At 37.2% G+C, this 12,210-nt stretch overlaps 1 protein-coding gene and 1 pseudogene across 5 annotated transcripts in view; one reads left to right on the top strand and one right to left on the bottom strand.

Moving 5' to 3' along the window:
- Dnajc13 (DnaJ heat shock protein family (Hsp40) member C13) overlaps positions 1 to 12,210 on the bottom strand; it is a 139,933-nt gene that overhangs the window by 101,108 nt on the left and 26,615 nt on the right. The window lies entirely within an intron of this gene.
- LOC104863220 lies at positions 2,653 to 3,491 on the top strand (annotated as a pseudogene).

Genomic DNA, 12,210 nt, shown 5'->3' with positions numbered 1-12,210 from the left:
TCTTTATTATGTTGAGGTACATTCCTTTGTTCAATATTTTCAGAATGAAGCAATGTTAAATTTTATCAAATGCTTCTTCTATATTGTTGAGATGATCAAATTTATTCCTTAGTCTGTTGATGTGGTGTATCACATTCATTGATTTTTGTATGTTAAACCATCCTTGTATCCCTGGAGTACATCTCACTGGATTACAGTGAATAATCTCGTAATGTGCTACTGAATTGGGTTTGCTAGTATTTTGCTGAAGATTTTTGCATTTATGTACACCAAGTATACTGGCTATACTGTTTTTGTTTTCTTTTTCTTTTGTTATGTCCTTCTTAATATCTTTTTTTTTTTTTGGTACCGGGGATTGAACTCGGGTCCTTGAGCTTGCAAGGCAGGCCACCGAACCACTGAGCTAAATCCCCAGCCCCTTCTTGATATCTTTTCATATAACTCATCTAAGAACAGTGCCATCTAAATAAACTTTCTGATACCATGGAAACATTCTATACTCTACAATGCCCAATAAAGTAGCCAGGAGCCACAGGAAGCTAATAAGCACTTGAAATGTGGCTAAATGAATTATACATTGAATTTAAATTTAAATAGCTTAAACTTAAATAGCCACATGAGGTTAGTGGCTACTATATTTAAATACAACACATTCTAAATCATGCAACAAAAGAATCCTGGAGTTATGTGTACATTACATCTAAAGTACTGTCATGATTAGTAAACCCAGAGTCATCTTTCAGACAAATACAGCGCTCTGAAGGCTTCCAAAGAAGAAATCTGTAAGATAACGAGACTTTATGTTCATCTTCTTTCCCAGTCCTTTTCCTCTCTTCCATAAGCACTTCCCATTCCTCTCCTCTCCTCTCCTCTTGAATGGCAGCTGGATTTTGCCTTAAGGTTAAGGCAAATATTTGTAAGTTTACCTTTAAAGTCCCCTTGGATAAGACACTGGAAACTGCGACAGTCTCTTATGAATGGAATGTTAGTGCCAACACTTGGCAACTAAAAGATTTTCTTCTCTTTTGCTAAATCTCCAGTGTCCTACATCAAGGGTTCCTTTCTCCCCACAACCACACCAACATTTGTTATTGGTTGATCACTTGATAGCAGCCATTCTTTCTTGGGTGAGATGGAATCTCAGCATTTTTTTCCCTCTGCATCTCTCAAATGGCCAGTGATGTGGAACATTTTTTCATCTATTTACTTGATGCTTTTACTTCTTTTTCTGAGAAATGTCTGTTCATTTCAGATGCCCATTTTTGAATTGGGTCTTTATATTTGGGAGGCCTGATTTTTTTTTTTACAGTTCTTTATATATTCTAGGTAACTGTCCTTTGTCTAAGGAGTAGCTGGTAGAAATGTTTTCCCACATTGTAGGTTGTCTCTTAGCTCTGTTGGTGCTTTCTCTTCCAGTGCAGAAACTTTTTAATAAGATGAGATCCCAGTTGTTGATTTTTGTGCTAGTTCCGTGCTACCGAGGATTTGCTCATAAAGTCTTTTCCTGTGCCAATGTCTTCGAGAGTCCTACCTATCTTCCAGAAAGTTGAGCATTTCTTTTTTAATATTTATATCTTTAATCTGCTTGGATTTTAGTTTAGTGCATGGTGAAAAATACAGGTCTAGTTTAAATCTTTGGCAGGTTGAAATCCAGTTTTTCCAACATCATTTATTAACAAGGCTTTCTTTCCTCCACTGAGACGGTTGGCTCCTTTGTCAAAGATGAGGTAGATGAGTACATCTGGAGTTGTTTCTGTATCTTTCAATCTATTCCACTGATCCTCAGGTCTTTTTCTTTGCCAATACCATGCTGTATTTATCACAATGTCTTTGTAGCATAGTTTCAAGTGGGGGATTGTGATAACCCATCATGCCTCTATTGCCTACAATTGCTTTTATTATTCTAAGGTCTCTTCTGGTTCCAAATGAACTTTTAGATTATTTTCTCTAGTTCTGTGAGATATACCATTGGAATTTCAATTGGGATTGCACTGAATCTGTACAGCAGTTTTGGTAGTATGGCCGTTGTCATCATGTTGATTCTTCCTACCCAGGAGCAAGGGATATCTTTTCATTTTCTTATATCCTCTTCCATCTCTTCTCAGAGTGCTGTAGTTTTCAGTGTAGAGGTCTTCTGCTTCTTATTAAATTGATTCCTAGATACTTCATTGTTTTTGGATGCTACCATGAAAGGAATTGTTTCCCTAATTTCTCTCTGTGAGTCTGTTATTCGTGTAAATGAAGGCTACTGATTTGTGAGTGTTGACCTTGTAGCCAGCTACTCTGCTGAATGTGTTAATTAACTCTAGAAGCCTTTTGCCAGTTTTTTGAGTCTTCTATGTAGAGTATCATATCATCACCAATTAATGACAGTTTAACTTTTTCCTTTACTATCTTATTGCTTTAATATCTTCCTCTTGTCTAATTGCTGTGGCTGTTTCCAGAACTATATTGAAGAGGACTGGTGATAGTGGACATCCTTGTCTTGCTCCTGATTTTAGCATGAAGGTTTTCAATTTTTGGCCATTCAATATGATGTTGGCTGTTGGTTTTTCCTAGATAGCCTTTATCAAGTTGAGATAAAGACCATCTCTTCTAATTTTCTTCAGGGTTTTTATCATGAATGGGTGTTGAATTTTTTCAAATGCTTTTTCTGTGGGCTCAGAACACTATGTCAGCATCCTTTCATTTGTGTCATACTTTTATTTCTGCTGGAACCAGGATGCTGTGTCCTGCTAAACCACAAGATCCATGTTGTGACTGGGGTGCTGATGGATGACACAGATCTTCTGGTCAAAGTGGTGAAGGTGAAAAGGCCTCCCAGGAAACCTGTGTCAACATTGGTGGGTTGGACAACCAAATTTAGGAAATAAAGGGATCTATAGCAGTTCCTCTCACCCATCCTGAATATTATGAAGAGTTGTGTATAAAGCCCCCTAAGAGCATCATTCTCTATGGTCCACCTGGTACAAGTAAAACCTTGTTAGCCAAAGCAGTAGCAAACCAAACTTGGGCCACTTGCTTGAGAGTGGCTGGCTCTGAACTTATTCAGAAGTACCTGGGCAATGGGCCCAAACATGTATGGGAATTACTTTGGGATGATGAAGAACATGCACCAATCACTGTGTTTACTGATGAAATCAATGCCTTTGGGACCATTAGACAGGATTCAAACTCTGGAGCTGAGAGGAAAATTCAGTGAACAATGTTGGAACTGTTAAACCAGTTGGATAGATTTGATTCATGGGAAGACATGAAAGTTATCATGACCACAAACTGAACAGAAACCCTGGGTCCAGCACTGATCAGACCAGGGTGCACTGAAAAGAAGACTGAGTCCCCCTGCCTGATGAAGACTAAGAGGCACATCTTTCAGAGTCACACAAGCAGGATGACGCTAGCCAATGATGTATCCCTGGACGACCTTATGATTGGCAAAAGTTGATCTCTCTGGTACTGACATCAAGGCAATCTCTACACAGCTGGGCTGATTTGAGAAAACTCAGAATGAAATAGGAAGAAAAGGGCTAAAGGTGTAGGGAAAGTGGGAAGGGTAGGGGAAAGGTAATAAGGGAAAAGAAAAAAATATGAGAAAATGAAAAAATGGAAATAAAGTGTTTGTAAATGGGGAGGGGAGCAGGGGGTTAAAGGAGGGCAGGAACAAGGGGAAAAAATGAGAAGCAAGACCTGTCATGTAAAGGTACAAGATCCCAATGATGAATGTAACTGTACTGTATACCTAAATGTACCAATAAACTCAATGGTGGGGGGGAAGTAACACACAAAGACTCAAGAAAATTTTCTTTAAAATGTTCTTTTAAAGAAAAAGGAAAGTACCTGTGAGGGGCTGTATCTCTAGTGAACCACAGCTGCCTTCAAGCAAGTTGGTTGGGATGTTTTTCACCCTCTGATAAGGATGAGGTTTGGGAAGGTGCCCTGAGGGAGACCACGTTACAGTTGATATTTATAGGCAAAACATGGTATGCCTTCTCCAGTACAATGAGTAGAGTGCCTACTGGATGGTCTTTGTCTGTGGTCATTGTGCTGCTTGCTCTGCGCTTCCCAATAAGGTGCTCTTTCCACACACACACACACACACACACACACACACACACACACACACTCCTGTTCAAATACAAAAATGTTACTCAAATTTAGAGCATTTGCTACAATTAATGTATATAAATATTAAGGTAATCCATAAGTAATTCTTGTAATTTTCATACAGAAAACACAAACTTATATTACTCTTAAATTTTCCACAGTGACTCTGCACTTCTGCTTTAATTGAAACATCTGTACCTTCCTTCCTGTTTGAAATGGCTTGCTTAAGCCAAAAAGGATATTTTGCCTTTTCATGAAAGAAAATGCTCTCCCCTAAAATCTACTCCCCCTTTTTGCTCCTCCCAGAACAAACACAATTATATATGTACTTTGCAAGGACAAAAAAATAACAAAGCACAGAACAAAAGCTACTTTGCCAGGCAAGGAATCTATACATCTGGTGAGTAGATCTGCAAATGATGCACTACAAAGTAAAGCATTACATCAACTACAACATTTACAATTATAAAAGTAACAAACAGGACACATAAATATCTCCAAGAGAAATGCCTGGAGATGTTATTTTTAGTTTAGACATATGAAAAGGAAAATATTCATTTTTATTGCCATCACCAATAACACTTTTCTGAGTGTCAGGGCTGGGTTAGCAGTATGTATGTATATAGGCATAAAGTCTCAAAACTGAGGCTCTAAGTCCCCAAAAATCCACATGCAAAATTTGCTGCAAAGAGACATATTTCTAGAGAGAAGGTTCAGTTGACAACTCTGAAATAGTTAAAAATGTTTAACAATGGCCATTTTTACATTAATACTTCTGGAGTACTTTAAACTGAGATTAGAATTGGAATATAAAACAGGTAATTACAGTAAAAGTTGTAGTACTATGTAATAATGTACAACATCCAATGAAAGAATGAGCACTATGTGGACAATGTAGACTCTTACTGGAGATTTCAAGAGTCAAGTTGTGTACACTGAAAACAACAAAACATTACTGAGTGAAATTTTTCAATATCCATGTAAGTGGAAATAGCTGATGCTCATGGTTCAAATGAGTTAAGGTAGCAAGTTTCCGAATCGACAAATTCAGTGCAATCCCTATTTAAATTCCAGCTGCTTTTTTTTTTTGTAAAATTAACAACTTATTCCAAAATTTATATCAAAAGACTGAAAATATTCAAAATAATATTTTGTTTTGTTTTGTTTTTGTTTTTGTTTTTTGAGACAAGGTCTTGCTAGGTAGTTGAAGTGTTCAGACTGGCCATGTAGTCAAGGCTGGCCTTAAACTCTGAGATCCTCATTCAGCAGCCCTTTGATCACTGGGATTACAGGAAAGCACCACCACACCTTACTCTCAAAGTAACTTTGAAAAAGAATAAAGCTGCAGACTCACACTTCTCAATTTCAAAGAAGTACAAAGCTGTACTAATCAGGTCACTATGATACATAAAGATAGGCACAGAGGATCAAGAGTCCAGAAATAAGTCTTTATGTTTACTGGATAGTCAAATGATTTTTGATAAGTGCTAAAAGAATTCAACTGGGGAAGAAGTCTTTTCAGCAAATGATACTGCTACAACTAGATATCCAGTCACATTCAAAGAAACAAAATTGGATTCTTCACGGAATATACAAAAATTAACTACAAATTAAAGGTGCAAAATTCTACAAGGAAACAGAAGTAAATCTGTGACTTTGGACTAGGTAACGATTTTTTAATATAAAACCAAAAGCACAAATATCAAAATTAAAAAATTACAAAATCTAGATTTCTTCAAAATTAAGAGGCTGAAGCAGAAAGTCAGCAAATTCAAGCCTAGCCTGGGCAACTTAGTAAGACCCTTTCTCAAAAAAACTTTTTAAAAATTTCTTTTAAAGTGTTGGGAAGTAGCACAGTGCAAAAGACTTGAGTTCACTCCCCAGTACTGCAAAAATATTGTAATCCCAGTACTCAGGAAGATGAACCAGAAGGACTCCTGGGAGTACAAAGCCAGCCCAAACTACATTGTGAGACTCTGTTACACACAGACACACACACACACACACACACACACACACAAACCACACACAAAATAAAAATTAGGAAATTGTTCTTTATTATACCATTTATATAAGATGTTCCAAAAGGGTAAATACAGAGACAATTAATGCCTTCCAGATCCAGAGTTAGTGTTAGGGGAAACACAAAGTAACTGCTAATTTTTAAGCATTCTTCAGAGAAAGTAATTTTTGAGTGATCACTGTTCTAAAAAAGTCTAAATCCTTAACAATTGATTCAAAGCATTGTTGCTTGCCAATAAGTAAATTCATTCATAGACATTCATTCTAAAAATGTGTATTGATCACCTACTACAAGGCAGCCATTTTGTCAAACTCTGGACATTCAAAAATGGATAAAAAAATAAAATTCAATATTAATTGGAGAATGAAACTATTAGAACACAGTAGGGGCATGTAAAATGAAACAGCAGATGGTGACAGTTCAAAACTCTACAATTATACTCAAAACCTATAATTAAAATAGAAAAAAATTACAGGGGGAAAAAAAAGCCCAGGACCTGATGGATTCACTTCTGAATTCTACAAAACCTTTAAGGATATCATATCCTCAAGCTTGTCAAAGAAACTTAAAAGGATAGAGTGATCCCCAATTCATTTATGGAAGCCCTGATCCTCAAACCAGATAAGACCCAACTAAAAGACCAATCTTTTTAATGAATATAGATGCAAAAATCCTCAACAAATTAGCAAATATAATGCATCACATTATCAAAAATATCATACATCATAATCAAGTAGGTTTCATCCCAGAGATGCAAGGATGGTTCAACATATGTAAGTCAATAAATGTAATACATCACTTAAACTGGAGAAGGTAAAAAAAAAAAAAATCATATAAACAGATGTAGAAAAGGCTTCTAATAAAATCCTACACCCCTTCATGATAAAAAAAAAACAACAACAACAACAATAAAAAAAACCCGGAGGAAAACAGGTTTAGAAGGACCATACCTGAATATGATAAAGCCTATTTATGACAAACCAATAGCTAATATTCTATTAAATGGGGGAAAAACTAAAAGCAATAAAATCAGGAATAATACAAGGACGTCCACTATTCAATATACTACTTGAAACATTAGCTAGAGCAATTAGGCAAGAGAAAGAAATAAAAGGGATACATATAGGAAAGGAAGAACTCAAATTATTATTTGCAGATGACATGATGCTCTATGAAGACCCAAAGAACTCCACCAAAAAACTCTTAGAATTAATAACCAACTTAAGCAAAGTAGCAAGATACAAGATCAACATACAAAATTAATTAGCATTTATGTATACCAACAATGAATAAAATGGAAAATTATGAAAACAATACCATTCACAATCAAGAAAAGTGAAATATCTAGGAATTACCTAACCTAGGAAATGAAAGACCTCTACAAATAAACATACAGTAGTCTGAAGGAGACTGACGAGGACATAACAAAATGGAAAGACGTCCCTTGCTCCTGCATAGGCAAAACCAACACTGTTAAAACGCCCAAAACTGTTATACAGATTAAATGCAGTCCCAATGAGAATACCAAAATCACACTTTACAGATGTAGAGAAAACAATCTTAAAATTCATATGGAACCAGAAGAGACCCAGAATAGTAAAAATAATCTGGGGCAATAAGAGCAAAGCAGAAGGTGTAGCGATACCTGACTTCAACCACAAAGTAATAGTGATTTTTTTAAAAAAAGGCATATTACTGGAACAAAAACAGACACATGGATCAATGGAACAAAACTGAAGATACAGAAACCTCTCCAGACTTATTCAACTATTTGATCTTTGATAAAGGGTCCACAAAGCATATGTGGGAGGAAATACAGCTTATTCAACAAGTGGTATTGTGAAAACTGGTCATCTGTTTGTAGAATTAAAATTAAAATGGATCAAAGAGCTAAACACTGAAACAGAAACAAACCTTCTAGAAGATGAAATAGGTAAAATATTTGAACCCATAAGTGTAAAAAAAGATTTTCTAAACAGAACCTCAATTGCACAAGAAATAGCAAGAATCAACAAATAGGATTATAGCAGACTAAAATCAATCAGTAGAGGGAAGCGACAACCTATCAAATGGCAAAAATTTTGCCAGCTACTCCTCAGACAGAGGACTAATATCTAGAATAAACAAAAAACTAAAAAAAAAAAAAATTAAAAAAACAAAAAACAAAAAACAAACAAACAAAAAAACAAAAAAACTAAACCACCTAATCTTAAAGACCCAGTCATGAAATGGGCTGGAGAAATGAGTGGACACTTCACAGAAGAAATACAAATGGTCAACACATATGAAAAAAATGTTCGACATCTCTGGCCATTAGAGAAATGCAAATTAAAACAATGCTAAGATTCCATCTTACTCTAGAAGGAATGGCAACCATTAGGAAACCAAATAATAAATGCTGGTGTGGCTGTGGCATAGTTGGTGGGAATCAAATTAGTACAACCATTATGGAAATCAGTATGGAGATTTCACAAAGAACTGAAATGAAAAATTCCGTAAGATCCAGCTAAGCCCCTGCTAAGCAACTTCCCCAAAGAGTTTAATGCAACACATGCATTCTAATATCTATAAACGTACAATTAGTAATGGCTAAATCCTGGAAGCAGCCTGAATACCCATCAACAGACAACTGGATAAAGAAAATGCGGTACTTATATATAATGCTATACTACTGGACTATAAAGAATGACACATTTGAGACATTTGCAGGAAAATGGATGCACCTGTACATTATAATATTGTGTGAAACAAACCAGACACACAAGCTTAAATACCATATGTTATCTCTCATTTGAGTTAGGCCAAGTACAAAGAAAATGATAAAGGATGGATAGAAAGGGACAAGAGGATGGATCTCTTGCAATAGGGAAGGGGACCAAGGGAACAAGGAAAAAGGATGAGGAGGAGGGATAGGAGAAATGAGAGAAATAAAGATGTGTCATGGGCCGGGGATTTAGCTTAGTAGTTCTGCCGCCTGCCTTGCAAGCACAAGGTCCTGAGTTCAATCCCCAGTATCCCCCAAAAAAGTGTCATGTATAGGAACCTAATAACCCCAATTAATGTAAACACTATATGCCATAACAGGAGCTAAGACAAATATCAACAAGAATGAAAAAGAAAACTGGGGAACCCAAGGAGGAAGGGGGAAAAGGAAGGGGATTAAAAAAATAAAAAACAAGCTGTAATGTGTACATGTAACCACTCCTCAAGATGACTAGAAACTGCATGAATTACAAACATCTACTAATAAAACTTTAAAAAAGAGAAAATTAGGCTTCTTGCTAACAAAACAAGGGGAAGTCTACATACTCTTCAATTACACCTGTTATACTTGGGTAAACACCTCAAGACAAATAAAGATTAATATTTAAGATAAAAGGCTTCACCAAATGCAGCCTGACTTCTAACACATTTTGGAGCCACTATTCACCAATATTCTACTTTTAATCTTTAATTCCTGCTTGTTTAACTTGGTCATAAAATGCAGCTTAAGCATCAATGACTTGTTAATGTCCTTGTTCTCCTTTCCAGACTATTAATGATTGATCTATCAAACAAGAAAATCTACCTTCTATGTGTCTTTTAGATCAGTCCAAGTGAGACTTTTGATCCCTGGCTAGACGGGGTCAGTGCCCCCTATTCAGCCTGAAGCAGCCATAAAACAGCAAACCTTCAGCCCTTCTGTATCCCTTAAGAATAAAAATCACAGATATCAAAATCTTAGATAGGGAAGTTAGGTAAGATGGAAGTAATAAAGATAGAAAAAACACAAGGAAAATCATCATTTGAAAATTGTACTTTTAAACTGGGCATGGTGGTGCACGCCTATAATCCCAGCACTCAGGAGGCTGAGGCAGGAGGATTGCTGTGAGTTCGACACCAGCCTGGGCTACACAGTGAGTTCCAGAGCAGTATGAACTATATGCTCTCTGTCTCAAAAAAATAAAAGCAAAAACAAAAATAAGAAAGAAAGAAAGAAAATTGTACTCTTGTGGAGGGATCAAGGTCTCCCTTATAGTTCAGGGTGGCCCTGAACTCACTAGGTAGCCCAGTCTGTCCTCAAACTTATGGCAATTCTCTTGCCTCAGCCTCCCAAGTGTTGGGATTACAGGCATGTGTCATAACACTGGACTTTTTCCTTTTTTTCTTTCTTTTGAGACAGTGTCTCACTCTGTAGTTCACCTTGAACTCCTGGTGATCCTCCTCCCTTGGCCTCCCCAGTGCTGGGATTACAGGTGAAAATTACACTTTTAAGAAGACAGGGCTGGGGATGTGGCTCAGTGGCAGAGCACTTACTTAGCAAGTGTCGGGCCTTGGTTAAAGCCCTATCACTGTGAAAAATTTTGAGCTAGGCCTGCTGGTGCATGCCTGAAATCCAGTACTAGGGAGGCTGAGGCAGGAGGATACAGGAAGTTTGAGGCCCACTTGGGCTACCTAGTTCAAGGCCAGACTGAACTACATAGCAAAACCAGCCTCATTAAAAAAAAAAAAAAAAAGCCAAAATTTCAGAGCAGTTATTCAAGTTATTTATCCCTATCTGTACTCCCTAGTCTTACTTAAGATTCTTTTCTTCCAGGCCCATGACACCCAAAATCCCTTAAACATACTTTAAACCCACAAATTAGCTTAGGTTAAGGTAAAGTGGAGAAATCTGACTTTAAAGAAATAAAATGGACTGGGCCCAGAACTATGTCTTGTAAAATGGACCATCAATTCACCTATGAGTCATCATCTTTTTATCTGTGAGTGGGCCATGATTTTTCTCCTGTAAACAAAGCCCAGATTCACCATTTCCACAGATTTCCACACCACAAAACATATAACTATCCCCAGCTCCAGACTACAGTGTGCCTCTCGAGGGCCTGACCTATTTCTTTTAGTGTGTACTTTTAGAATTCTGTTTAATAAATACCTTTATGCCTTTAAAAATGGATACATTAACAGGGTTTTTGTTCTTGTTTTTCAGGGTTTTATGGTACATAAATCATATCTGTAAACTATTATTTTAAACAGCTTCAAGGTATGGAGAGAAGGAATTGTGCTAAAAGCACAGAAAGAGTTCTGCTCCAAACTGTTACCCCCCGCAAAAGTAAAATGAAAGAAGATTGCTTTAAGTCTTAATCACCATTCTCTAAGAACATTTCTAAAAAATGTTTCCAGATTATCATAATTTCTGATAAACTCACAAAACAAAATGTTTGTTGGAAAATTGTCAGAATCCTATAATATTAAAAGCAGAAGTTATATTATGATGACTACAGCAATGTATCATGTGAGGAAAAATAAAGATCATTTAAATATACAAGTTTTAGACTTCTGGGAAAATGCTGGAGTGGGAAGGAACAACTCAGTGTCTCCAAAATGTAGGATCCAGACCCTGGAAAATAACCTGAAGGCAAAAAAAAAAAAAAAAAAAAATAAAAAAAAAAAAAAAAAAAAAAAAGATCCCTAGGAACCAGAAAGGATCTGAACGGTAACTAAGGCCTACAGAGAAAATGAAGAGACAAAACACAATGTAGGGAAGGGGCAGTCTCTGCTTTCTCCCTGGCTCCCAGATCATGGCTCATGGGAAAGGGAGACCAAATCTACAGAGACAAATTAAAAGCTGGGGACTCCAGGGAGAAACAGGGCAGAGAAACGGACAAGGGGGATGCTGTGAGCTGCAGAACATGAGATTTTGCTCCCACATGAGTTCTTCAATAGGCAACAGCTGGTTAGTGGCTCCAATCCAAGAGCCCACCAAATCCCAGGAGAGTGCGCAAACTGGAAGGGGTTGTTTGTTTGAACCCAAGACTCAGACCAGCTGCAGGACAGCTTCGCTTCAGGGATCCCAGGTTTATGTTCCTGCAGTAAATGGGTGAAATACAGCCACAGGAGACAGTCAAGGTGAGGGAGACAGCAATGGTGCTGCTGGAAAGAGGCCCTCAAGGGGTCTGAGCTAAAGTACACAGCACCCACCCCCTTGGCCAGAGACCAGGCTCAGCCTGAGTTGCTTTGAATTTGCAAGTCATGGCAGTTATGCCCTCACCCTAAATCTACTGCGTGCTGGTGTCTACATCTAGCACACATGTGAGGTCTGATCG

Source organism: Fukomys damarensis, unplaced genomic scaffold (assembly GCF_012274545.1).
Source record: "Fukomys damarensis isolate Sample0158 unplaced genomic scaffold, DMR_v1.0_HiC HiC_scaffold_37, whole genome shotgun sequence".
NCBI classification, from domain to species: Eukaryota; Metazoa; Chordata; class Mammalia; order Rodentia; family Bathyergidae; genus Fukomys; species Fukomys damarensis.
This window is presented reverse-complemented; position numbering and strand designations above follow the sequence as displayed.